The 15,150-nt window shown below is 42.1% G+C and overlaps 1 protein-coding gene across 2 annotated transcripts in view; it reads right to left on the minus strand.

Annotated features, from left to right (window-relative positions):
* Stk38l (serine/threonine kinase 38 like) overlaps positions 1-15,150 on the minus strand; it is a 53,269-nt gene that overhangs the window by 36,317 nt on the left and 1,802 nt on the right. Inside the window, exon 1 of one of the 2 annotated variants that reach the window (XM_028757579.1) lies at positions 14,153-14,166. The exons of the other annotated variant lie outside the window; for it this stretch is intronic. The gene's annotated coding sequence lies outside the window, so the exon portion shown is untranslated. Of the gene's footprint in view, positions 1-14,152; positions 14,167-15,150 lie in introns of those variants that run through there. 2 annotated transcript variants of the gene reach the window in all.

Raw genomic sequence — 15,150 nt, forward strand, 5'->3', positions numbered from 1 at the left:
TATCAAATATAATCTGGGAAGCATCTTAAACTACACAGCCACCCAGATGGACCCAGTAAGAGGCAGCAAGTAAGAGGCCAGGCAACCTGATCCTAGTGGCTGACTGTGCAGCATGACCACCTGCCTCAGAGCCACCACCGTTCTTAGAACCAAAGGGCTACTTTGTGTTGTGTAAACATGCATACTTTTTTTTTTTTTTTTACTTTTTCCCTTTGTGATTCTACTGTCAGCTGAAAAAAAGGAAAATATATACAAAGTGGAATATGAGAATTCTGAAACTTTCAAGATTATGACAGGCTGAGACTAACTAAAGAATCACTTGACATAGGCAGAACTCCACAGAAGTCTTCTATTTATAGCTCAAATCAAGCCAATGAATTAAAAAGTTTTTTAAATACTTCAGTAGTAAAACTAATAAAAAAATGTTCTGGTTTTGGCTTGTTTACTTGTTTTAACTAACAATTTCCTTTGGTAGAAGTGACTGAGCAGAAGCTGAGGCTCATGAAGCTCCAAGCCAGCCTACATAGGAAGAGCTTGACTCAAAAACAAGAAAAGATGTGATCTTACACATACATGTGCATGTACACATGGATTTCCTATCCCCCTCTGAAAGCGAGGCCAGGAGGAAGGCTGCATTGGGTAGCATGAATCCTCTTTCCTCCTTCATACCTTTTGGCATTTTCTAAGTTCCTTAAGAGCATTATATACTTTACTCCTGGGAGAAATTACAAAGTAATTTCAGTCTGCATGTGTAAGAAGAGCTATTCAGATTTGTATTAGAAGTGTCCCTGTCCCTGTGTCTGACTCTGGGAGAGCACCTTTCCCTGGATTAAGCCTCCTCAACAAGGCTGAGGGACTCAACTAAAACTTCTGGCTCTATTACCCAATCTCATGATTCTACTCTCTACATATATTTCAGCTTAAATATCTAAGAGTTAACTCATATTTGCCATATCTGACCATGGTGGTGTCCCCGCTGCCACCCAGGCAAGAAACCTAGAAAGCAGCTGGTCTTTGTCTCCCCTTTACCCACACTAAATTCATTCATAAATTCTTAAATCCTTCATCCCTCTATCCTCTAAATTTTCGCCTCCATCAGTGACCATGCTGCGGGACCTGTCTGCTGAAGCAGCTGAGGGCAAACTTACAGGTGCCAGTCTCTCATCTCTAGGCTACTGCTTCTAAGTTAGAACTAGAATAAAAGCACAGCTTGGCACAAAATTTCTAAAATCATTCCAATCTAAACTTCTAGGCTCAATTTTTATTAAATCCTGTAACGTGACCCACCCTAAAAATGTAAGTTTATTTTCTACCATTCACTAGTCCCCTCCCTCAACAACCGAATGGCATGCTATAATTAATCTTACTACCAAGCCGTGATTATCTAAATTTTAAAATGGCCCTTCCTTAGGACTTAGAGGTATAGTTCAGGGGCAGACTATGTGCTTAGTAAGTACAGAGCCAAATTCCATCTCCTGTACCAGGAACAAATTTTTAAACAAACAAACAACAACAACAAACTTGTGGTAGGGAGCCAACTCAGTCCACAAAGTATGAGCCAGGCAGTCATGGGGACCTGAGTTCCACCCTCAGAACTGACATAGAAAATCCACGCACCAGCCTGAAAAGACGGCTCACTGGTTAGGAGTGACTCCTGCTCTTCCAGAGGACTAGAGTCTAGTTCCCAGCACCCACATCAGACGGCTCACAACTGTCTCTAATTCCAGCTCCAGGGGACCTGACACCTTCTTCTGAACTCCAAAGGGCCCTGCACTTACACAAGCACACTCTTACATACAGACACATACATATATACATAAAAATATTAAAATAAAAAAACTACTAACACAAAGTAGACAGCTACCCTGAGAAACAAGGTTGACCTTTGGTGTCTACAAGGACATACATACATATAGATACAAAAAAATGTTCCTTCTTTTTCCTTCTATTTGCATTTAAAGAAAATAATGAATCTTTCCTCCTTTGCTAGGATATTCATATCTCCAACTTCAAGTGCCAGAACTTTTGTGGCACTTATCACCAATCTTACAATAAGGTGTTAAATAACATAAGCCCATGAAGGCAGATTTACAGCCATGTGTGCTGCAACCGTAAAGTTCCATATGCCTTCCTATATCTACCACCCATGATACTCAAGACATTGCTAATTGTATAGAAGTGCTCAAATGTTGCTGACTGACCTAACAAAAAGCACAATCACGCTTCAGCCCAGGCTCTTGTTAACACACAGAGCAGCTTAGCAGGTCAAGTGCGGTCCTAGGGTGCAAGAGAAGACTGCTGAGATGCACTGTTCTGTGGGAGGCCCTTCACATGCAGTGACAGCAGGGATGCTAAACCCTACACCAAGGACAGCAGACGTTTCCCAGTATCCTTCAAGGAGACAGTGACTGAGAATCTCAAATGCTTCCCATCTCCAGAAAAAAAGGCAGTAGGGTTCAAAAGGTGCTTAGAGTGCAGAGAAAGTCAGAACTGCCCAAGAGAATGCCAAGAGATGTTGTCACCTAAGCCACAGATCTCACTGGGTTGGCTGGGAAGAGGCAGTTTTCACATGCAGTGGCGCTAACCTGCATTCACCCCGTGCTTTAGCTCTTTGGTTTTCTACATAAGCTATCCTTCACTCACTGACTGTTTGTAAATACGGGATGAGAAAGACATAAAGTACCTTATTAAGTCAGCCCATACAGCAAATACTTGTTTCATTCTAAGTGTACGAAACACAAGCCCCCTCGTATTACTCTAACCCAGAGCCACTTCAGAAAGTCAATGGTCGTGTGCATTTGCACAAGAGAAATGCTGAGTGTTGTAGTGCATGCCTGCCATCCCACCTGGGAGGCTGAGGCACGAGGACCTGAGTTCCAGGCCAGCCTGTCTCAATAAACAAACTAATAATAAAGATTTCAAAATGTAATGTTTTAAAATGTTCAGCTTACCAATACCTAGCAAAAGTTTTAAAGTGCTTTCTCTCTTCCTAAGGAAGTATTTTAATTTGTGTATTTCATATCAAATCAATTAAAATGCATGGAACTTATCAAATGTAACTACAAAACTTATTTTGTACAGTTTGGGGCTCAAATCAAGACCTCCAAACATATTAGGAAAATACTGAACAACCTCAGCTGACATTTCTGTTTTGCAAAACTGATGTTTTCCTTTAAAGATGTATTTGAATTCAGTTCCACTGTGCAATGACTGGGTTCTCAGTACAGGTATCATTATTACCTAGACTCAAATTCTAGGAGACAAGGTTTTAATTTGTGAGGTTTTTTTTTTTTTTTTAAACTCTGTGAGTGTTCTTCTGCTGAATGGGTGACATAGGAAAGACAGAAATGGAGCCTGAGTGGTCTGTACCTCAGCATACAGGAAGGGACCCTGCTGGTGAGAACATCTCACCAAAGAGCATAAAGAATGTGCTCTGATGGCAATCAGTACACCCTGCATAACACCTGCCTGGCACTTCATTTCTGAGGAACATGACTTAAGAGCAGCAATCTGTAAACTATGTGCTGCAAGAACAAATGGGAAGGGTGTTAGTAACTATATGGCTTAGATCCCTCTCCCTTGCAAACCCAGCAAGCCCATGAGACCATGACTGGAAGCTGGTACTCAACAAAGAAAGCACTTGACCCTTCACCAGCAAGCATAACAGAGGAAGAAGATGAGGCAGGGCTCTGGATTGGATGCAGCAATGGCAGGAGAGCAGAGGCATCAGATGCTCAGAGACAGGAGCTGATGCAGAAGTGAGCTAAGGTTACGAGTACCTCGACTTTGAGGATACCTACTAGAATTCTCCCATGGCTAAAATCAAGACACATAGGAGTGCCTTGCTAAAATAAAATAGTCTTTTATGTCTCATACAGTGAAAGAAATATTCTAGACATCAACGTGACCACTGGGAGGAAGTGAGCTGACTGAATGGAGGGCAATTAAGCACAGAATTCTGAAGTTTGGTATGCTAGCTGGAAACAGGAATATGGGACACAATCAGGGAACACAAATTACAAAATGTTCAGAACAAAGTAAAGCCAATCCTGCTTGAGATGCTAAGGGAGTGTGAGTCATGTTTAGGAAGCTCTCAAGAATAGAATTCTAGTGGAACTAGCTTTCATTAATTAGCCCAACAAGCACCAAACATCACTGTGTGCCAGCAGCACTGCTCCTGGGATACAGGTCACGGATATGAAGGGCCCTTATGGTCTAATGGCGGAGGGGTGATGCAAAGCCTAAGTGCTCAGTGATACATTCAAAATTTATGGACAGTTATGGGGAAGATTCATTGTGGAGTTTACAGGAGGCAGGAAAGGATGAATTGGAATTCTGGGAGAGGAGGGTACTTACACCATGCTGCTATTTCTCTTGACAGCAAAGCTCTGGGACAAACCTCTATGACTTCTCTGGATGGATTTCACAAGTTGCACTCTACTAGGGGAGGGGGAATGCGCTCAGAATTAGATGTATCTGGAGACTGACTGAACATCATGGCATCATCAGTGCAAGGTGACCATGGTGGTGGATACCTGTCACCATCCTGGTACTCAAAGAAGCCAAGACACACGAAAGGTCAGTTCAAAGCCAACTTAGGCTACATAGTGAGATCCTTTGTTACAAAAACATAAAACTGTTCATAAATTTTGCAAGACTCACTTGACTTACTACTATCAGTAAACTGGGAAAGAATTTTAGACAACATCCTTACCGAATAATTGTAGGGTTACCCACAAAAATCTGGGAAGAATAAGCCAAAGTAGGATACCAGAGTCAAAATTCAAGCAATTTAACAGAAGATTAACTTAAATTTAATACAGAAAATAGAAATTATATTTGAGTTAAAAATCTTTAATCAAGCCGGGCAGTGGTGGCACACACCTTTAATCCCAGCACTTGGGAGGCAGAGGCAGGTGGATTTCTGAGTTCGAGGCCAGCCTGGTCTACAGAGTGAGTTCCAGGACAGCCAGGGCTACATAGAGAAACCCTGTCTCGAAAAAACAAAATAAATAAATAAATAAAAATCTTTAATCAAACGTGGGACTAGGAAAATCTATAAAGTGCCTGATGAATAAGTATGAGGGGCCTGAGTTTGGGTCACGGTAGCACACACATGTATCATGGGGAGGCAGAGATAGGCAGATTCCTAGGGGTCACTGGCAAGCCTGGACAGCTGACCTGGTGAGCTACAGGTTTAGGGAAGACAAAGGTCGAGTGTACACATGCACGCATGCACACACACACACACACACACAATCACCTACACAAGCCTGTACATACACATTCAAAGGAAAGCAAATGGTTAAGTGTGAGACGGTTACCCTGCCACACAAATTTCCACATTCTTAAACCTCGAGCTGAGATGGGCCAGAAATAAGGAAAGTGAGTGTCATACCTACTATGTGTCCAACCTTTCCATACTACATCTACAAAGTTCATACCTGAGAACCACATCGTAGTAGGTCAATTTACACCTGGGGAAGTATTCACCACTTTGCCAGTCCCCATAGTCAGGAATACATAGAATAAGTGTCCTCATGACTTGAAAATTTAGTTAACACCCAGTTGAACCACAAGGAGTGGGTGAAACCAGTCACCAACATCAAGTATTCCAAGATGTGGCTGTGGAACCTGCACTGAGAAAGATGCAGTTTCTGACAGGCAAGATTGAAATGTGAAAACAGAAACCTTGCTGAAGAAAAGACTGTGTTAATAGTGGGGGTGGCTGGATGAGATGCAATTGAATGTTTGGTCCCCAGCTGGTGGAACTGCATGGGAAGGATTAGGAGGTGTGGCCTGTTGAAGGAGGTGTGTCACTGGGGATGGGTTTGAGGTTTCAAAAGCCTTCCACCATCCCTAGTGCACTGTTGCTCTTCCTGCTTGCAGACTGGGGTGTGAGCTCTCTGCTGCTGCTCCAGATGCCTGCCACTATGCCTTTGCTCTACCATCATAAACTAACCTTTTGAAACTGTTAAGTCCAATCAAACTCTTCTGTAAGTTTCCCAGGTCATGGTATTTTATTGCAGCCATATGACAGAAACTAAGACAACAGAGAACTGTCAGTCTGAGGTGAGGAAGGAAGAGTTATCAAGCAAGGTTTTACTCTGAATCCTGCGGTCTGTCTAAGGAACAAGTGCACTACACACATTCAGAGTGAGGCAAGCCAGTGTCTTTACAAGGAGACCAACCACATCAGGTTATCTTGGCTTAGTGATTCTCTATTGAGATTTCCCACCTGATTAGACTGTCAGTTCCCAAAGAGGTTCCCCTGTAGGGGGCAGTATGCTGACCTCAGCTTCATTCTACTCACAGCTAATGAACAGAGTTGCTAATTAGCAACCCTGTTTATACATCAGGCTCTCAATCACTTGGCAAATTAAACAAACTCCCCAAACCGGACGACTTCTAGACTCAAAACAAAATCTTCACAGGCATATATCTAGAAAGGTCAGAGTCAGGTTCTAAACATCTGTGATTTTGCCTTCCTAATGACAATGCCAATCAAAACCGACAAAATAAAGACACAGAGATCAAAAACTGACAAAAATAACGACACAGAGAGGAATGGCAAGGAATGTAAAATATGCAGAGCCCATATCTGAATGATGAAATAAAATGTTTCAGTTTTAACAGAGGGCATAAGATAGTCATCATCAAATACTCCTTTTGCTTTCCCGAGAAATGACTTAATTCTGTGGTAAGAACAGACCCCAAGTTACACAGGAAATGATTCTGTTCCATGCCTAATGCACAGTAGGTAAAGGACTAGCATATTATCTACAACTGCTCTAGGATGTAAAACACCACGGAAAGCACATGTATAAGACACTTAGGGAAGCCAAGGAGCAGCACCTAACTGCTAGAAAGGAAGAGGGCATGGAAGGTGTCCTTTAGAGAGGAGACCTACGCAGAGAACACAGGATTACCCACAAAGGCTGGAAAAGGGCACAGAAGGGCCAATGAGATGACTTGGTTGCTGAAGGTACCTCAGCCAAGCCTGACAACCCAAACTGGATCCTTGGGAGTTGTAGGTGACAGAGAACCAACATCCACAAATTGTCCTCTGGTTTCTATATAACATCAATGTGCCCCCCTCAATAAAAACATAATTAAAACATTTATTTCCTGTAATTCCCTACAGCCTCCCTGCAGAAATTCTTCTCAGTTTTGGTTAAACCTGGGGACCCTCTAGATCATCACATCCATGGATTACTAATGTTAAGGCTAATTTCTCTCCATTTAATTCATTCTAGTGTTAATATGACTTCATTTTAGATCTTAATGGCTCAGCACTTAAGAGCACTGGCTGCTCTTTCAGAGAACCTAGGATCAGTTCCCAGAACCCACATACAGACTTAACAATCATCTATAACTACAGTTTCCAGTGATCCAATACCCTCTTCTGTCATTCAAGGGCACTGTACACACATGGTACACAGACATACAGGCAAATATTCATACACATAAGATAAAAGTAAATCTTTTAAAAATGCAAAACTCATACAAACACTCCTAGTTTGTCTTCCCTTCACCTTTACCTGACTGGGGCTATATACAGAAGGAAAGAAGAGAACATAGGAATTATCCACAAAGTGTAGGAAAAAGCATATCAGAAAACAGTTCTTATGGCCCAATGTCAGAAAAACTATAGATTCATATCCTAAATCCTTTTTTCTACATTTTAGAAATGTGGCTATAATGTTCACTAATATGTAAAGTATTGATTTTTGTTTCCCACTCTGCTCAAGACTAGACAATCTGTAAGAGATACATTTAAATTGAATCTATAAATACTGGGTTAAATCACATTGTCATTCTTGCCCTAACAATCCCCCCAGGGCACTATGAGGCAACTGTGGCAGTTAACCTGAGCTTAACTCTCAGCTTGGACCAAAGCACCTGGGCAAGTGTTAGAGGTACCTGGTCAATTTTTTTTAATTTACACTCCAGCCATTGCCCCCTTCTTTCCACCTCCCCCAAGTACCTCATCCCATTCCTTCTCCCCCTTGCCTCCAAGAAGGTGCTCCCCCCCCAGACCACCTGGTCTTTTCTAAGCACATGAACTTGCCCCTCCTTATCCAGGCCCTCCACATTGCCTGTAGGCCTTCTACTTCTGTCCTTTCGTCCTTCACTTCCCCTAGCTCTGCCTATTGCCCGTAAATGTTTATTATGCCCAGTTATGGTACTAAAAGGAACACAGCTGTCTACCCGGTCCCGGAAACACAATGGGCACTTCCTACTTGCAGTCTGCTATTAGCTTTTCAGTAGTCCTCAGAGAACTGCATAAATCTGCTTCCTGGGCCCAGTCCACAGAACAGAAGAACCTCACCGTAGAAAGTAAAACTGATGAGCTTCTAGCTGCAATCGTGGAATGTGCATCAGAACTTATTACTCCGAGGAGCGGGGTGGGGCAAGACAGCACCTGAAGGTATCCCACAGAAAGCAAGTGTTCCATCAACCTTACAGAAAAGACAAATGCCAATTTCCTACCAGAGTGCTGCTTCCCAGGACTACTGGTCTTGAAGCTATGCTTTGCTGCAACAGTCTCTTTATACAAAAACCTGAGTAGGTCTGTGCAGTCACTAAAGGCATTCAACAGAGTCTTTTTCCTTCTGATAGTGCTGATAGTGCTGTCACCTTCTCTGTCTAATTTCACAAAATAGAAGCAAGAGGCGACTTCTTGCTGAGACTTCACCTGCAGGATGGAAGAGGGATGCTCAGCAAAGATGCTGCCAGCAGCCTCTACAGGAAACAAAACATGTTCAAAAGGTCAGGGTGTTCAAGCCAGATAAAATAACACCAAAATGCACTGAAAATAAAAGGCTCATTTATCCTACCCTGCCTCAGGTCCCAACATCAAAACAACCCAGGAACTGTGGCCCCCAAATGTTTCGGTCTGTTACATTACTTAATGTTGTCTTCCTGTGGCTAGCTGGCCTTAAAAACTCCTGCTTATCCTTCAAATGGCAGCTCAAACACTACCCCTTCCTGGGAAAGACCATGTGGTTCCTAAACAGATGCTCCTTCTCTTTGTCATCTCATCACTTCTGCAGCTGTGCCCTGCTGCAGTGCCCTACATAGACATGCCATTACAGAGTCGGTGCCTGGCTGCCTGCCCAGAGAGGGGAGCACCATGACTTTCCAGGCCCACATCACCTGGAGGACAGGCAGGCACCTCAGCACAAAGGAACACCCCAGGTCTAAACCAGAGGGCAATGCCCACCACTCCAGTATCTCTCATCTCATTTAGTTGAAAACATCATGTCCACATGAGTACATCAGTCTCTTTAGTCGTCCTCCCAGTTTTGGTCTCTGTATGTGTTCCTACCACTGCCATCTTCCTAAAGCACCACTTTAATTAAATGTACCAAGCTGTGTGGCTGTTGAAACAAAGGCTGGGATGCTGATGCTGAAAACCATCTTTCTCCAAGCTCAAAGGCCTCAAATGCAACTGGACAAAAGATTTACATAATTAGCATGTAACTTATCAGGTATTATAGGGACACACCCACATTATGCTAATCCCTCTGCCTGGCATGTTCTTCACTCTTAAATGGTCAATTAGCAGCACAGTTCACACAATAAACTTTCCTAACCTGCCTAGCTGCCTCACAGTGTTTGAACTGCAGTTATCTGTACATTCCCAGTAACACTTATAAGTCAGAGTCCAGCAATACAGGAAGATAATACATCATACTGTCAGTCTTCCTAGGTACCTAACAGAACTGGACAAGAAGCTGAATTAAAATTACCTGCCTTAGAAGCATCAGGAGTCTGGGACGCCTTGGGTGCTAACCCATATTAAGAACACCAATGGGGCACTATGTGCAGTTCAGTACTAACATTTTTCTACTCCAGTCCCTGAAATAGGAAAAGTGTTTTCTGTTTGGCTTGATAATGACCGACATATGGAGAATCTCCTCACCAGATGTGAAAGATGTGTCCAAATGAATGAAATGGATCTCTGTTGTACAAACACTGCAAAGGGCAACTCAGAGTACTATAAACCAGGCAACCAGCGCCTGCTGACAAATACAAAACAGCCCCACAGGGCAAACACTGCATGGCGTTTCCATAATGGAGGCCTGTCAGCAGGCCAATGCTTAGCTAAAATGCTCATGGCTAGTAAAAGTTAAATTGCATGAAGCAAGATACTAGTACAAGATAATATTTCCAAAAATAGATCATTAAAAAGTTCTCTGAGCTCTCAAAGAATCCATCTTCCCATGCTATTAAGTGTATACTGAATTTCCTACAATACTAGCACTGTAAGGTACCTCATATCCAAGCCTAGTGGAGCATACCTTTAATTACAGCAGTTAGGAGCAGACACATTTCAAACTCAAACACACACACACACACACACACACACACACGCACGCACGCACGCACGCACGCACGCACACGGGGAGGGTTGCTCAGAGGGGGAGAGAGAGAAGGAGAGGAAGATTGCTCTTACTCACCAAGCCTGCCTCAGACCCTCTGTTCTTCTATTTAATTCCTACCTGTTCTGCCTTACCCCTCCTTCAGCAACGTACTCTCTAGTTAGGAATGGGGCAGTTGAGCTCAGGATGAGCAGAGAGCAACTTAACTAAGAACTGAAGACTGGGAGTTTCAGGATTAAAAATAAACAACTAAAAACCAGCCTCACGATTTGACAAATTCAAGAACAATGCCGAGGCACAAAACTATGCCACTGTTAAAGAAAATGCTGTGTTGTAATATTTAGCCAACCCTAACTGGTTTTAATTAAGTCAGATGGTTGACAGTGTTGTTTATCTTGGCTTAATTGTTGAGGCCCAGAACCATGTCTCATCAACTAACTTTGTAGAGTTCTCGACACTCTGCCCACAGTGGCTTTAATCTATTAAACTCATGCACCCAAGTTTAAGGGTAGTTCTCTCTATTTTAAGATTTCAGGTAAATTACTTAAATCTGAGTTTTTCTTTCTCTTCCTGTATGGATCCTTCCTGTATCCTCACTATGTACCCACAAACGAATTAAGAATGTATAAAAGTGCTTCACGAAACCGTAAGACACAACACAAGGTGAAACTAGTAGTCTTAAAACAAGCTTTCTCCAGGAGCAAGGCTCTCCTTGCTATAAATCTGAGCACAGCTGTACATTTTTCCCAGGAAAATTTATATTTGACATGCAAAACTCTAAAGAGCTCCTAAGAGGAATTATCCAAGAGGTAGAAGGGAAAAAAGAAAAGTCAGGCAAGACTGGAGCTGGATAAACAGACAGCAAAAGAAAAGCTCTTGCGCCGGGCGGTGGTGGTACACGCCTTTAATCCCAGCACTTGGGAGGCAGAGGCAGGCGGATTTCTGAGTTCAAAGCCAGCCTGGTCTACAGAGTGAGTTCCAGGACAGCCAGGGCTACACAGAGAAACCCTGTCTCGAAAAAACCAAAAAAGAAAAGCTCTTGCAATAAAGTAACAGGAGAGAGAGCAAGCCTGGGTCTTGGGGTCACTATCAAACTCTACCTCTATCTCCCCATATTCCTGGCCAGGTCACCTCAGCTCCCTAAGCTCCAGTTTCCTCAGATAATAATCCATAAAGCTCCCCTGAATATCCAATCAGACCATCTATACACAATGTATTCATTAGACTGTGTCAGTCCATACTAAGTAATAAGTTAAACAGCTATTGAGAAATTAGATGTATCCCTGGTGAGAGCAGAGAGAAGCCTGTTTAAGGAGAAGAGAACAGCTCTGAATCAAATCTATGAACCACATTGGGAAACAACGTTTGATCAATATAAAGCAGCTAGCATCCAGTGGACAACTTAGGATTGTTGAGAGAACCAGTCAAAATTCCAAGTCACAAAAGCACCAGCCATAGCAGCTCCTGCACATGCGCAACAGAGCATGAAACCACACCAGGAAAGTGAGGGTTAACGTCTACAAGCACTTCTCTGCCCCAGACTCAAGTGTCTAAACTTTCATAGACACAATAAAAGCCAGAATCCACAGCATAGGGCCTGTGATTTCGAATGTCAAAAAACAGATGGCACCAGTGATTAAGCAGTCATCCGGTGCTGCCATCTTGATTCTCATTGGAACTGTTGACTTGTAGTGGATCTGAGGGGCTAAACTTTACTAATTCCACCAGCTCAGGAACCACAATAAAGGTGCTCCGGAAACCAGGAAAGGAGGGAATAAATTCCCTTCCTGAATCAAATACAAAGGTAGTAAATCATGAGGATGGTAATGGGTGCTACCTGCATACATGTGATCAGAGATTTGCGTAAGTGCAAACACCATACATGCAGAATCAGTAAGACCCAGCAAAGGACAGGAAAACAACAACCCTATGTGTGTGCACAGAGAATCAACAGCAACTTGGGTTGGCAAATCATCTAGTATTCACTGCAGGGAATGCAGGAGCTGGCTCAGGAATTTAAAAGTGAGGAGACAACAGGACAATAGAAGGTTGATGTGGGGGTCACTGTACATTACACATACTATGAAAATGTTACTATGAGACCTCTTATTCTGTACAACTAACATACATAAAACATAAATACATGAACTAAGCTTCAAACAAGTACAAGTTCCCATAGGCTACTAGCAAGGCTTGAGTTTTGGTTAGATTCACACAACATGAGTGTGTATGTGAACACCACATGACCTGTAACTGTCAAGGTTTTCCCTAAGATCTGTGCAGAGGCCTCTAGGTGGGAGGCATCCTGCCTCAGTACTTTTCAATACAGACAAATTCCACATGGAAAAAGATGTTCTCCAAATTTCCATTCTCCAAGAATGGTGCTTACTTTCCCTTTGACGGAACAACTGATACTCTTAGAATAAAGAACCTTTCAAAAGCAAACCTGTGCTTAAGAGAACTCTGTAAATCAGAAGTTCTCAACCTGTGGATCGTGACCCTTTTTGGAATCCAAATGACCCTTCACATATCTTGCATACTAGATATTTATATTACGAATGGTAACAGGAGCAAAATTATAGTTATAGCAACAAAAATAATTTTAAGGTTGGGGTCACAACATGAGGAACTAACTGTATTAAAGGGTCACAGAATTAGGAAGGTTGAAAAGCACTGCTGTAAATCTTTTTAACTATTAAAGCAAATTTAAAAAGCATCTCTCTAAAATTTTGGGCTGAAGATCTAGAAGATATGTCAAAGGGTCAAATAACTGAAAACAGTAAGACGACAATGAATGCTATCTGCATATATGTGACAGAGATTTGCAGATATGTAAACACTTCACAGAAAGAACCAACAGGATAAGTGGAAACAGAGTTAAGATGTGCTGATAGCTTCTTTTTGCTATCTTTGTCTTATTTTGTGAACTTTAAATACCAACAGCTCTGCTACTTTTCCCATTAAAGCTTATCAATCATAAACTGTTGGCTTAGAGAGAAGGATCCTAGAACCTATCACATTCAATCAAGAAGAGAGAGCACTTTCTACACTCTCTGAGAGACTGGCCCCTGCTCCTTAACAAGTACAGATCATCTGACCAAAGATGAAGGGAAGAGCCCGGATCTCATGGGATGGTTAGGTTAGAATAGCCAGTGCCCCACCAATGCTCACCATATACACCATTTAAGTTTAACTGAATTTACTGTGATTCCAGTTTTCAGTTAAGCAATACCAAGCATTAAGCCTGAAAATTCATAACTAGAACCTGACACTCCATTTTTTCAACATCCACTCATCTATCTAACAGACCTATATGAAGCATAGTGCCTGATTTTAACACCTGTGACTTCACATTCTCAGAGATTTAAATGACTCCCCAATACTGAGTATCCACAGCTGAACTTCTCTCATTTTACACATGTACAAAACTCTATTCAAAACCTTGCTTCAGACATTATTAGAATAGCTATTTATGGAAATAAATACTCAAAGGTCTGAGACTGACATCATCAACTCAATTCCAACTTCATGATTCAATCCAAACAATATCTAATGCCAAGTAGCCTTTAGAAACACAAGACATATAAAACAACAATTGAAATGTTGCAGTGGGGAAAGGGTACTTCTAATTTCTCATTTTGAATCTACATGGGTCTCACTTGACAGTTACAACAAATCACCAACAAAAGCAACTTCAAAGTGACTAAAATATTTTACATGCCAAAAATAGTATTTTTTCACTTACTGAGTGTGGTGGTACACACCTTTAGTCCCAGCACTGCAGAGACAGAAGCAAATGGATCTGTGTGAATTACAGCCAGCCTGATCTAAGTTCCTGAACAGCCTAGAACTATAAAGCTATACAGTAAGACTGTCTCAAAAAAACAAAAACCACAATTCATTTACCTAGGTTTTCACTACCTTAGCATTCCCAAAATTTATATGCATTTTCCAAAATCCACTCTTTGCAACTACAGACCTGAGCAAGACCTTCCTGAATAGCAAAATCAGGGACAGTGTGTAAACACAAGGTGCCTAGGCCAAGGCGACTCTACACTTAATCTCTACCTGACTTTGACACCTAATTTACTCCATCAGCAAGGCAGGAACAATAGAAACACTCCCTCTGGTAAACAAGATGTATAAACAAAGGGTGTGGCAGCAGAGGCCCTGTATAAAGTGTTCTCTTACAGTCTTACCGACCAGGTCATCTAAATCATCTGCACAAATGCCTTTTCCTCCTGAAACCCTTCAGTTGTCTGTTAAGACTGATCCTTTCTTCCTTGGCTTCAGTATGAATTTTATATTCTAGTTACTGGAGGTGGAGTCATACGTCTCTCTCTCAGGACAAAGGCTACAGCATCTTTGTAAAGCAGGCAACCAACCCTTCTCTCCCTTCATCTCTCCTTCCAATGCTTGTAAACAATGATATCCTGCCAATCGGCAAATCCTTTACCTGGAGACTGAAGTCCAGTGTAACCAGTGTATGGTAGCACTGGTCATGCCTCACTAAATACTTCCTTGGGACTTGAACAAAAACTGTTGGGGGAACAAGGAAGACAGAAGGATAGGAGAATATACCTGCTTGTTTAAACACAATTCTGCTACCTTAAGTTTGCTTTCACCATTTCACTGAAAGAGGCCATGTGCTTTTCATATTAAAATTCAGGGGCAGGCTTTCTGCATATGTCTAATCTAACCCAGTCATAGCTTGCCCATCTGTTGATTTGAATGTAATGCTAGGATTCTCAAACAGCAATAT

This window comes from Grammomys surdaster, unplaced genomic scaffold (assembly GCF_004785775.1).
Source record: "Grammomys surdaster isolate TR1022 unplaced genomic scaffold, NIH_TR_1.0 126176, whole genome shotgun sequence".
NCBI classification, from domain to species: Eukaryota; Metazoa; Chordata; class Mammalia; order Rodentia; family Muridae; genus Grammomys; species Grammomys surdaster.